Below are 14,394 nucleotides of genomic sequence, written 5' to 3' on the forward strand. Positions count from 1 at the left end.
GTTATTATTATAGGCTTAATTGTGTAACTCAGTCTCATGTATTAGTGACAGTGACTTAAAATGCAAATATCAAAATGTATCTTTCTTTTCATTGCATCTTTATCCTGCTGCCTTTGTATTTTAAGTGTAAAATGTCAAAAAAAGATAATTTGAGGTTTTTTTTCTTCTCTAACTTCATTTATAAGTATCGAATGTGGTATAAATAATAGCTATAAGTTTTATTCCAGAACGAATTTATAAATTATTGCAATCATTTATTCTCATATCTAGATCCATATGTACTAGACAGTAGACATTCTGTTTTCAAATGTTATTCATTCTTCTTTTTTTTCTCATTTTAAATTTCAAATTTATCATATATGCGTTAATATCTACACGTATTTCACGATTTTTTTCTGTTCTTATCCGTTGCATCGAATATGGTTTTAGTCGTACGGTTTTGGAAAGAATAATGTTATAAATTAATGCTGAAATAGAAAAGAAATGAGACATCAATCTTCTAGAATAATACCAGTTCAACAGTACCCATATGCAGTAGGCGCCTTCACTTCCATCATTGATTGATGTAGCCAGAAATTGTAATCTCCTTCTAATACATCAAACTCTGTTTCTTTCTTAAATTTCAAGGAAAGCAAAATAATTTACACAAGTCCCATGTGTTTGGAACTAACAGAAAGTTTTAAAGAGGCCATTATTTTGTTGACATGTCAGCATCGCTTTGACATTTCATCTGTTCGGCGTATATCAAATTAAAGTTTATTTCTTGGAAAATTTCAGTTTCAATTAACCTATCTCACGTCGTAAAACTTTTTCATGATTCTATGAGCACTCACGACCTTTCATGGCACTTAAACCTGTCGCAGCAAGACTTCAAAACTGTTTAAAATGTTCCTACATTTTAATAGTGTCTTCCTATGGAAAAATGCTCCCAAGAGGATGACGTGGCTCCCCGATAGCTTTTTGTCTTTTACCTCAGCAAAAAAACACTTATTTTATATTAAACTTCGGTTGTCATACTTACAATCCAATATGTGTTCTGTGTGGCCTTTGAAATAGAAAGAATTATATGATAGATAACTTCAGTTCCAGAAAGTTTACTTACTTGATGCTTGGAGGGACAATTTGGTTTTGTTTCACATTGGTCTGGTGAGTTTGTATGACATCAATATGTCTAAAGGTGATGTTATGGGTACTAACCTTAATGAACGACTATATTATAATGGCACAAATGTGGAAGGTTCGATTTGATTGAGTTTGTTCATGCACGGAAGTAAAATGACAATATTCTAATTGTTACAGGTTCGATTCGATTAAGCCAGTTCATAGACGGAAGTAAAAAAGTAAGTTACGACCCTTTCCCCCTAGCACCGACTTACGTAAGTTAAACATGAAATGCTCTTTGATTTGGAATTTCGAAACATTCGCAGATTTGTTCATTTGACGGTTGTCACAATACATTAAAAGTGACCCTACCATGCCATGTAAGGCATGGAAATGACTGTAAAGATGGACCACTCACTGATACTAGTAGACACCACAAGCTTCCAGTAAATAACTGACTGATTGGTGGCAGGACACTTACCACACTGAACCAATCTTTTGAATAGTACCTGACACTAATTTGAGGGGTTATATGACTATTATAGACAAGATGGTCTTTTAAACGAAGGGCACAGTAAAATTCATACGACATTATCTCTGGCACACGCGGACATCCATCTTCCTTCCATAAGCTTTAATTGGACTCAAATTGAATTACAATTTTATGATTTTAAACTTAAGGACCTGAGTGGAGCTCCTTTTAGTCCAGAATATATATTGGCTCAAAGATCAAATTGCTGTCCATTTACTTAGGCATTGAACATTTCTATCATTTCCAGTCGTGAATACTGTCTTTTTTATTGGCATGACCAGGCCCCATGTTCACTAAGAAAAGATCAGGATCAGGATCAAGTGATCCTGAATTTATTTTCATTGTTTTATGTTACTAAAATTAATTGTGTTTTGCTAGAATTAAATGGTAAATATTCAAAATGTATTTACATTGCTGATTGGCAAATAAACCAAACTATTTTGGGATAAAATTAACAAATAACAATAAAAATACAAAAAATATTCGGATCAAAATAATGATCAATTTTAGGATCAGGATCAATATTTAGATCAACTGTAAAATGCCCATATCTTGCAAAAATAACAATAAATTTATTCTAAAATTTCATATACTTGCTATTGCAAGTCCAGTTTTATCATATTAATATTAGATATTTAATCTGTGAGGATAAACAATGAAGATTAATAGAGTTTTAAAATTTAATCCTGATCTTGATCCTGATCCTTAAATCTTTGTGAACACGGGGCCTGGTTCTCAAACCAGGACATTTTTTTTAAATATGTATTGCTATATTTTTCGCAATATCTCGCAATAATTGCTATACATTTCCATATATCTTTAATCCCCAGCGTTGTGATATATTTACTATTAGAAATTGAAAACCTCAACATTTATTGTTGTTCTGGTTAATTGTCAAATGGTTTACAACCTTTCCATTTTTTGTGGCATAAAACATAGACATAAGTAAACGTTATTTATGAACATTTAAAAACAATATGGTAGCTAAAACATGTCTAAGCTTTATTAATTACATGTTTAATACACAAGTAGAGATTTTGATGCTAAAGCATCAAGTCGCCGGATAGATATATGATTGTATCATCATAAATAAAAAAATCAGTTCAATGGTTCTGGTATAAAGAAAAGAGGAACAATAAGTTGAGTAATGTTTATTCATAAACACGTTTTCATTTACTTGCCACGATTATATATTTCTTGCTGAGAGTTTTATGCAATAAATTTATGTTATGTTATAATAAAACATCATATTTGAAGCAAACTTGCCTAGCAGTTTTGTCAAGAAACTGTTATCATTATTAAATAACCAAGTATTGTTTTGCAATCACTAATTTTCGGGAGCTGTTTCGTTTGCTGTTTCGTTTGCTTACATAACTTATAATGATTAATGTTAACGATTTTATTGTATAAGTATAACTACATGTCATATATCAATTAATACTGCTTGATGGCCTGGTGGTAAGTATGGCGAAGTTGTAACCTACATGTAGTAGGCGCAAGTTCGAATCTCAGACAAATCCTGTGTGTAGTTTTCATAAATTGATTTTTATTATATCTTTTAACTTTATGAAACATAAGTTGATAAATCGTGTGTTTCATTTCTAGCACTTTTTTATTTAAATAATTTTGATAAACTGGTCAAGTTTTGCAAAATACAAAAAGTATTATAAAGAGAAAACATAAAGATCACTTAATTGAACCTACAGTCTTAAATTTGAAACTAACTTAAAATCTAACACCTTGTCATCGAGGCTTGTAAAGCAAGTGATATGATTATAATTCTACTTGTAATTCTACTTTATACATATACCGTTGTACCATATATTTGAAATCCGTATGGTTTTTTTCAGCCTCCAATAATTACCGACAAATTATTACCGATCATCGAATATTTGCAAAGTGACTATGGAAATATATATGCTTAATTATTGCATAAAACAATGCAATTCTACTATAAATGTGGTGTCTGCATAAAAAAATTCTTATGCACTATCGAAAAAATATATTATTTAGCTGATATTCCTGTTAATTGCCTTTCAGTGCGATAAACTATCAACACATGTATTCTCTTTGTATCCAATACGATTCCGGCCCCTACTGTCATAACGAGATTTTTCATACAAAATTACTTTGATTTGCACTTTATCAGCTGGCAACCATTCAAAAGTTACCTGTATATCTGTCTTACCAGCCATTTGTTACTATTAATAGATTTTATATCAATAACATACAACGTGTAGTCACGTGATTCTGGGAGAAACTGTTTATAATAAAAAAATAGAATAAGTCTCATAAGATTCAAACAACCAGATAAATTAAAAAGTGTCATTTCAAATATCATGCATGATTTATTTATCATAAAATAGCAACGCTTAACACTTTAAAAAAAGTAAAATCATCCCTAAATTCAATGACTGGTTCATAGGGATACGTCATTAATTCATTTTATAAAAATTGTAATGTTGCTTTTTACGATGTCAATATTTGAATATTTCATTTCATTGAGCAACATTATTGTATGTTTGAATTTTTGAGATTACTGGAAACAATTGTAGTCTTTAATTGTTCAGTAATTGATATGCTTTTATTTACAGAAATTAATGCCTTCTCCTACCATAGGTATAATATTAAACTGTTACAAATATAGTCGCCGGTTTCTACCGGCGACTAATAAAGAGGTTTAAATCAAAGAAACGCTCGGATGTAGTGCTTTCTTCCAGACAGTAGAATGCTTGATTTTTTTTCACACCACGGGAGTTTCTGGTGTCCTGTCACAATACATTGTACCTTGTTTTATTTACACCTATGCCTGTGTCAAATGCCCTCGTCCTGCTGTGGCAGTTGTACACTTCCTTGGTTTTTCTATTCAAATTCAGAAGCTCGAGTTGCTTTAACACTGAACGGTGCATCATCATCAAAAATAGTCCGGCCCTCCATCTGTCACGAAATATCAATGCGTGTTATGTGAAACCTCCTGACAAATTAGCCGCTCTTAAGTGGTAATAACTGCTGACTAGTGCCACAATAACAAATGGATGTTATCCCCTATACACAATATCATCAATCAAGTTGTTTGGCTCGTTTGTCGCCGTGTAACACAGCGTGCTCTCAAATGGTGACAAAATACCGTGCAAATTTTGTACCGTAAAAACCGATAGCTAGGTTAGCGATGACTAAATTTAGATTAAGAACATAAAAAACAACATCATAAAATGTTATGATCATCAGAAGAAAAAGGCCTCTAATCTTTCTATTTTGACAAAAATAATAATAATAAAATATAATCCAAAACGATATTACAATGATACAGACGTCTATGTGTAATATAAGAACTCAACTGGAAACATTGAATTTTTTTGAACTTACTAAAACGTCAGCTTTTATTTACAATTTTTAAATATACTATTATTCTTCGCCAGTTTTTGAAACCACGACCAACCACAACGGATAAGATTGCGATCTTATCAATGATTTAATTGGTAAGATTGACCACCTATACATGTATATAATGTACATGTATATGTTTACATCATATTTAACATATTTTAATACATTTTATTACCTTTAATGTTTAATGTTTCCTGAGGTTCCATACGGTCACGTTATGTTGGGTTTTTCATAATACACGTTTACGAGATTTGTCAGTAAAATTAAATGTTGCAACAGGAGGTTGACATGAACATTACGGTAGTCGGATTTCTTAAGACTCTTCTGAAAAACAACACGAACCACCGAAAAGAAAGGATACAAAACAAATTAAACCACCTATAAAGTAAATCATTAAAATTCTTTAGGAAACAGTGCTTTTGGTGGGCAAAATATGATTCTTCTTTCAACACTTGAAACTGGTTTCCTTTATTAAAACAACGTTTTCATCGTATTTATTAATTAAAAGCCTATAATAATGCATAACATTATTTCAAAAACATTTGAAAATTACATCACATTCGTTATACATATCTTTTTGTAAAACGACGAATCACAACGGATGTATCATAAATCTTTCCTGACTACTACGATCTATAAATTCTGAAATATTGCCAGAACTTAATTTACAAGTAACATGTTATAAATGATTAAATTATTTGTCACGCCTTTTATTGAAGATGGCGCCTTTTTCAGCAAAACCAATATATAAGTCAGTTCCCAAGTAACATGCTTCAAACTTCTCCAAATCCCTCCAGAGGCGTGCACGTCGCGGAGAAGGCACACGGCAGGTCAAGGTCAAGTCATCTCAAGTACCAGAGGTGATTGGTTGACCTGTCGTGACTAACTCTGGAGGGTGGCGCTAACAAGAGCCGTTTTATGTCAACCGCCTGTTTGCAGCCGTCACGGAACTTGATGCTTTTCCGGTATTGTCTTTCCTCCACTGAACGAAGAACAGGACTTAGGAAGATCGGCATGAAAAAGACGTCCCCGATGAGACTACTAGAGTGGACCGGCATGGACGCTGAGATCTCGGACATATGGAATTTCCGGCGCCGAGCTAAAATAAACCGAAAAACACATGCTTCAAACGGTGTCAAATAGCTTTTAAGTCGGCAAACATTTACTCAATTTACAATATGTGATAAGATCTTAAAGAGATTTCTGTCAGGGTTATATAAGATTGATACTAGAGGCAAAAACTTGTTGCAGTTCAGAAAACAAACCTCTGCAAGTGTAACAGCATCCCCATTTCTCTCTCCCACCAAGGCTCTTATATCCGCTATATGCTAATAATTAAAATTGCGTCAATTTATCATTTCACTTCGTTCCTAATGACAATTTACAATTTCGAAAATTACATCAAAGATTTTGTAAATTTGTTTGTGAAGAGCCTCTTAGAGTTTATCAGCCATTAAACATGTTTTCCCTGTAATGTTTCCACTTACGATGATATATTTACACGAAGAACGCCTGCGAGGCATGTTTCATTAGAACATTAGGGAGAACATGTATACACTAAAATCTTTACTAATGACTGTTTGAGGATCTGAATGAGCCGAGAGTAAAGCAAGAGTAGTTGAAATGATGACTACAACAAATATACCTAGTTCATTACATCGTTCCTTTTTATTCATGATATATTTGCACTGTTATAAAGGCAATAAATCACTGATTGACGGCACTTAACGTAAAAGCCATTTTGGTGCAGTCATATATCATTTACCCCAATGATACACTGATCTAAATTTATCATTAGCTGAAAATATCACCATGAAATGAAAAGATTACATAGCTTTCGAGTTTATCTAAAAAATAATGTAGGCTAAAATTAACAAATATTGAAATAAAAAATGTCGTCCAATAATAGTGGTATATCAATTCACAGATTATATGTATAGATATAGATCGAAATCAGATTGTTTAATAACAATAGCATTCAAAAGTTAATATTCAGCTTATGAATATACAACGATGAAAATATATTTGACTTTTAAATGCTCGTATAAAAATTCATTGATTTAAACTGAAAAGGGGTTTTTATTGGCCATACGTCATTTAGTCAGATGACGTCATCATTGACTTCGATTTAAAATTGAACGGTAAGTAAGATATACACTAAGACTTTTTACATATTCAGTGTTGACTAATAGCTTATTAAAACTGATTTAAAAAAAAAGTTCCAGTTAGTAAAATAATAATACATGTAGTATAAAAACAATAAAAAAACATACGCGCGGAGGGATATATGATTAGGAGGTTTTGTAAAAATACACTTACCTAAGAAGCACCATGAGCACCGTCAAAACCGATGCATTCAAATGGTTTTCTTAAAACAAAGTAATGCTTATTCCAAAAATAACAGCAGATACCAAGTGCTGCGTGACAGCTGTAAAAAGTTGCCCCGTACTTCACTTCAGTGTTGTTATATTTTTCTGGCCCTTCGGGATCATTGATTCCAACACTTTTAAGTGTTGAAAATTGAGTACCCGCTCAAGCCGGTGCTAGGGGGTGTGAGGGATCTTGCACTTTTTCATTATCCCTCATGTACATACTTTATCAAACCGGGTCTGCAGTTTTCATGTAATTTGTTGTGATTAATGCCTTCCGATGGATCACACTTTTTCCAGATTTTTATCTATAGAGTCATGTTTGAAAAGACCGGTCTACAAATCTAAAAATTTAACAATTGTTGATAAGTCATATCCAATAGATAATGTGACACTTAAGTCAAAGGTTCTTTCATTTATTGAAACACCATATCTAAAGAGAAGTATGCAATTGACTAAAAGGCCCTAACCTTTGTTGATAAGATAGTTCTATATTTTACTATAATATTGCCATTCGTGGAATTGCTATATTAAGAGATAAAGATGTGATTGATACTCAGCATAAATGTACTGTCATTTGTTGATGCATACTATCTAAATCCAAAGCCCTTGTTATGCATCCACTTGACTCATAAGTCCCTGACATTCGCTGTCAGAATCATACCTAAAGATAATATTATAGTGAACTAAAAGGTCCTGGTTGTATGACAAACTCTTACCTAATTTTAAATGCTATATTTAAGTTTTACAGGTAGTGATTGTGTTGGCAAGTCATAACCAGAGATAATACTAATCTCACCTACCGTACACCGTCTGGGAATAGTCATATCTTAAGACAAGACAATGTAACACGCTGTTAAAAAGTCATAAGCAGCTGTTCTTAGATCATAAGCACTTATAATAAGATAAAATGTAACCAATGGTCCAGGTAATCATAACCAGATTAAAATGGAATCTATATGAAGCAATGGTATTTGAATATGAAGTTTAGCTATTTGTTGTAATAGCAGAAGACATGACAACACTCGCGCTGTGTGATGAGACAATTAGTGACTTTGTAGGACAGTCATATCATTTCAAAACAAAATGTTAATCCGGTATCATGTCAGTATGAATATGTTATATCTGAAGATGATTTTAGAAACTATGTTCGAATGCCAGTACTTGTTGTGCCGCATCTATAAAGAATTTCAATTGTGTGTGCTGTTATGTCAAGTCTAAAGAAAATGTGAAACCGTTACTCAAATGCCTTTGCTTGTTTGTCATATCTACAAACCATTTCAACTGGGTGTGCTGTCATGTCATATTTATGGAAATGGGAAACCGTACTCAAATGCCAATGCCTGTTTCGTCATATTTACAAAGCATTTTAACTAGGTATGCTGTCATATCATATTTATGGAAATGGGAAACTGTACTCAAATGCCTCTGCTTGTTTTGTAATATCTTCAAACCATGTCATTTGCATGTGCTGTTATGTCATGTCTAAAGAAAATGTGAAACTGTTATCAAATGCCAATACTTTTGATGTCATATCTACAAACTATTTCAATTGCGTGTGTTGTCATATCATATTTAAGGAAATGTGAAACAGTACTCGAATGCCAGTACTTGATTTGTCATATCTACAGACCATTTCAATTCCGTGTGCTGTTATGTCATGTCTAAAGAAAATGTGGAACTGTACTCAAATGCCTTTGCTTGTTGTGAACCATTTCAATTGAGTGTGCTGCCATGTCATATTTAAGGAAATGTGAAATAGTACTCGAATACCAGTACTTGTTTTTTTCATATCTACAGACCATTTCAATTCCGTGTGCTTTTATTTCGTGTCTAATGAAAATGTGAAACTGTACTCAAATGCCAATGCATATTTACAGACCATTTCAATTGTTTTGTCATATTTATAGATCATTTCAATTGTGTGTGCTTTATTTCGTGTCTAATGAAATTGTAAAACTGATTCATATTCCATTGCTCGTCATGTAATATCTATGAACCTGTCACCATTTTCACTTGATCTCAAATGTCATCGATTGTTTTTGATGCCATTAATATCAGAAGACGATACTTACCTTACCTCGAATGCCATTGAATGTTTTATTATTTCATATCTAAAATATGAAAAGCAAGATCAATAAGGAAGGGAGACATTCAATGAACGCATCCTCCAACACAAGACCACCGGTAAGGAGCCCAGCAGGACACCAAAAAGGACAGGGTACATAGGCAAAAAAAACCCGGACGGGATGACATGTTATGCATGTTCTTAATTAAAAAAATCAACTGATGTTGATCGTTTTGTTATGTCATATCTAAGGTCAGTGTTAAACATGTTATTGTTTAAGTTGTTGTGTCATACTTAAATACAATCAAGGCAAAGTATTACAAAAGTAGAGTTATATTGATAAATAAATCTTCTAAAAGAGTGTTGTCATATTTTTACAAAACTTACATACTCATGTCAAATTCCCATTGACTTAAGCATGTTAAGAATATACTGCATTGTTTAAACGTCTTGATAACAATGAGTGACGTCATAATAGATGCAATAATATTTTTTCACACTATTACAATGGCTAAAAGTAATGAATTCTGGCAGACTTAGATGTTATTGTACCAAATTCAAATGGTAATGGTGGTAATGATAAATCTACTTTATCTACGCATAATGTTTTGTTAAGAAAACGTGTTTTGATTAATACGTTACGTCAACACATCTTGTGTCATATATCATCGAAAAGTCAGCGTTTACTTCAAGAAATGAGACCTTGAATTAAATTGATATCAAACGGTTTTGCTCCAAGCCAACGAGGACATAAATTGAATTTCACCATTTTGTTCCAAGCCCATTTTGAAGTAAATGATATATAACCCGTCTGCTGTAAACTATGATATATAAACGTTTGAATATAAGCCCATGATGAATGGACTATAGATGAGATAAAGCGGTTTTGCTCAGAGCCCACGATGGATTAAATAATATGTAGCGGTTTTGCTCAGAGCCCACGATGGATTAAATGAGATATAGCGGTTTTGTCTGAGCTCACTATGAAGTAATCGAGACGAAAACGCCCACGATGAAGTAAATAAGATGAAGAGTCTGTTACTCTTTGTAAGTCCACGATGATGTAAATAAATACAGCCATTTTGCTCAAATTCCGTGATAAACAAATGAGAATCAGCCGTTTGGCTCTTAGCCCATGATAAAGTAAATGAGGCATGGTCCGTTTGCTTTAAGCCTACGAAGTATGTAAGATATATATCTAATTGTTCAGCTCTTAGCCCACGATGAACTAAATGTGGTTTTGCTTAAGACCTACAATGAAATAAATGTAGTTTAAACGGCTGATGAAGTAAATGCAATGTAGCGGTTTTTCTGTAAGATCACGATGTAGTTTATGAGATATAACGTTCAACCAAATTCACGATGAGGTAAATTAGAATTTATCATTAAACACAAATCCTGTGTAAATGATAGATAACCGTTTGGCTGTAAACGACTTTGCTCTAAGCCTACAATGAAAACAAAACAAGAAGTAACCGTTTTGCTCTCAGCCAACGATGTAATAATGAACAATTCTATATAAATGCTGGAGACAGTGAAGAACCTTATACAAATCATGAGCGGGCCAAAAGTCTCAGCTAGCATTAATGAATCATGTCTGAAAGTAAACTTAGTATTATTACCTCTAGTGTCTAGACAAACGTTGACAATTCTTATTTAGTAACAACGGGGGACACTGTTTAAATAGGAAATTAATCAAAGGCTACTTTCAGCTTTCTCTTCCATTTAAAGCCCAAAAGAAATGTTGCAAAAGAATGCTCTAAAAGAACATTTAGAACGAGATATACGAACCCAAACGTTCGTGACGCAGCAGTAACGTCAGTTCCGTTATGAATTTTCTTTCTGTTTTGCCACTTATGCAGTTTTGCAGTATTTTGGAACCTGTTGTATTAAACGTATATCGTTATATGGTATGACTACTGGGATTGGAATGTGCTTTTTTCTGAAACAAGCATTTTAATCATCGATCAACGTCACAATTTATTATGTGTCGCGCTTGCTTAATAGCGCCTTAGTAATGTTCAAATAAGTGTTCCATAGGTGATTCCAATGTCCGTCCACGTAATGCTTTTCATTAAGAATAATTACTTTCATCATTTACGTTTAAAGTATGTATTATACTATCTCCCTTGTTTGTATCATCATCATCAACACCGTCGTCGTCGGCACCGTCAGTTGATGAACGTTATCATTAAAATAACATTAATTATCAGACGTTAATCATTGTTATCATAATTATCGATGTTGTTTGAAGATGATTGCTATCCAGTCAACATTCATTTGACGTTATTATTATCATTACATTTAAGGCGATTCGGCATTATTTATCAATGTACGAGTAAAAATTATCATCATTACATTTGATATTGCTATTATTGCCATTACATTTTACGGTTATCTAAATGTTGTTATCAATATACCAGTAATAATTATTATTATAAACATGACATAAATATACTTAATGTTGTTATTATCATTACTTTTACGGTTATTTAATTGTTGTTATCATCTTACCAATCTACCAAATTTTATCATACATTACAGTCATTTGATATTGTTATTATCATTACATGTACGATTATTTGTGTATTATCACTAACCGAGGCAGTAAACTGATTATTTATATATGATGATATTATCATCATTAATTATAACTTAACGATTTTTTGTTATAACCACTACAGTCATGTCTGTTAATGTTGCTGTTATTATCATTTACTTTTACGGTAATATGTTTGTTATTCATTATACCGCTCCTTCGTTTATTGTCATTATACACATATTTCATGTTATTATTATCATAACTAGTAACTTTACGGTTATTTGATGGTTGTTATCAACAAAAACCGTCAAGTTATTCTGACCAATATATTTATTTGATGTAATAGTTATCATTATCTTTATCGGTTATCGTTGTTATTCACCATAACATCCAAATGAAGTATCATTAGAGTCATTTGATGTTGTTATTATTTTCTTTACGGTTACCTGAATGTTGTTATCACTTTACCAGTCCATTGATTATTACCATTTTTTATATTTTATGTTATTTATTATCATATCTATAACCTTTAAGGTTATTAGGTTGGTGTTATCTCTAAAACAGTCAAGTGACTATTATCATTACAATCAGTTGATGTAATGACTATCATTACCTTTCACGGATGTTTGTTTGATGTTATCACCATCCAGTCAACTGATAACAATCATATAGGTATCTTATGTATATATAGCACTAGCTTTACGGTTATTTGACGGTTGTTATCACCAAAATTAGGAAATGATTATCATCATTACATTCAGCTTTATTTGTGGATATTATTATCATTACCTTAAAAGTTAATGATTTTCCGTATTATCATTGCAGTTTTTTATGTAATCTTTAATATAATTATTCCTCTTGTTTCCAACACCAATACAGGCACTTTGTAACCATTACTATCACCATTATTACGGGCAAATAAAATTCGGTCAATTTATGCTCAATTTATCATTATTATCACATTTAGTTAATCAGCAGAATTATCATAACATCATTCATGTTTTGGTCATTATTATATTTACTACTTTTTCAGTTTATTTTCGTTATCAAATTAATGAATATCATAATTATCATTGTATCCCAGTTACTAGTATTTAATAGGCGTTGTTATCACCACCATAGTCGTTTGGTAATTATCATAAAAAAACCTTGCAATTATTTAGATGTTCTCATAATTAACATGTATCTTCATAGTAATTTTGTTACAAAATTATCATAACGATAACTGGTTGTTATCATTACAATTGAATGTTTATAAAGTAATGATAATCATCACGGTCAATAGGTAAAAGTCATTATTTCATAACTTTTACCCGACATAAAGAAACATCAGGCCTTGGGGTCATGAAACTTATTTTCTGACCTTATGCTTTTCATTGGTCAGTATAATTTCTTTAACGGTTTCTGACCAATCAAATTCATGGCATCTGGGTTTAAGATTCAAAAATTTCTTTATAATTTCAGACTCGGGTCTATCTTGTAGTAATATTATCATTCTTTATTCTCTCTCACAAATATACTCGAAATGTCGCTTTTTAGGTGGTTAATATTTATCTATCTAGACAGACAGACGGACGGGCGGTTTGTAATGAAAAAGAGAAGCTGTTACAATTGTTTTAATGATCAACTAACATGAAATAAATAAATGCGTTTTTCTATAATTGTAAGTTTACAAATAATGTGGATCATAGTGGACAAATTATTGCCATGATATATGATGAAACTTCGTGTGTAATTCAAAACCATTAATCATGTCATTTTTTGTTTTTAAAGTTCGCCACACCGCAATATCATTTTGATTTTAGATCTCCCTTTGTCATTAAGTAAATATCAACAGTTGCATGTAATATTCGCTTGTCAATTCATTATACAGTTACTTTTGTTCCGGATGCTTGTATATTATTATGTGCACGATAAATATCATTATATCATGTCGTAAAATGCAAACACTATATTTCATTATAAACCACTCAACATATTCATAAACTGAATAATTATAAATGTATTTTATGATAGTACAAGGCATGGGGTAGAGGCGTTCCAAAGTGGAATGTTATCATATCTAGTAGTCAGGTATAAAATATTCACAAACACGTATTAAAATCTGATATGCCATCACAATACACATATATCATTATGTCTCGACGATTTTGAATTATTTATGTTATATTAGCCATGCATGATGCAAGGCATTTGAAAAATTAAAACCGTGTAGATAATGTGATATTTGCCCTTCAAAACAGTATAGTGTTACGGAACGGGTATGATACGGGTTTTACACATGTCGATATGAAGGGTATCTGTCACGGGGATCATGCTATGCGATAGCCTCGCTCAATGCTTGATGATATATAAATATAAATGATACTGGATCATCCCTAAGTCTTTAACACGC

This window comes from Ruditapes philippinarum, unplaced genomic scaffold (genome assembly GCF_026571515.1).
Source record: "Ruditapes philippinarum isolate M1 unplaced genomic scaffold, ASM2657151v2 ctg373_1_1_1_1, whole genome shotgun sequence".
In the NCBI taxonomy this organism is placed as follows: Eukaryota; Metazoa; Mollusca; class Bivalvia; order Venerida; family Veneridae; genus Ruditapes; species Ruditapes philippinarum.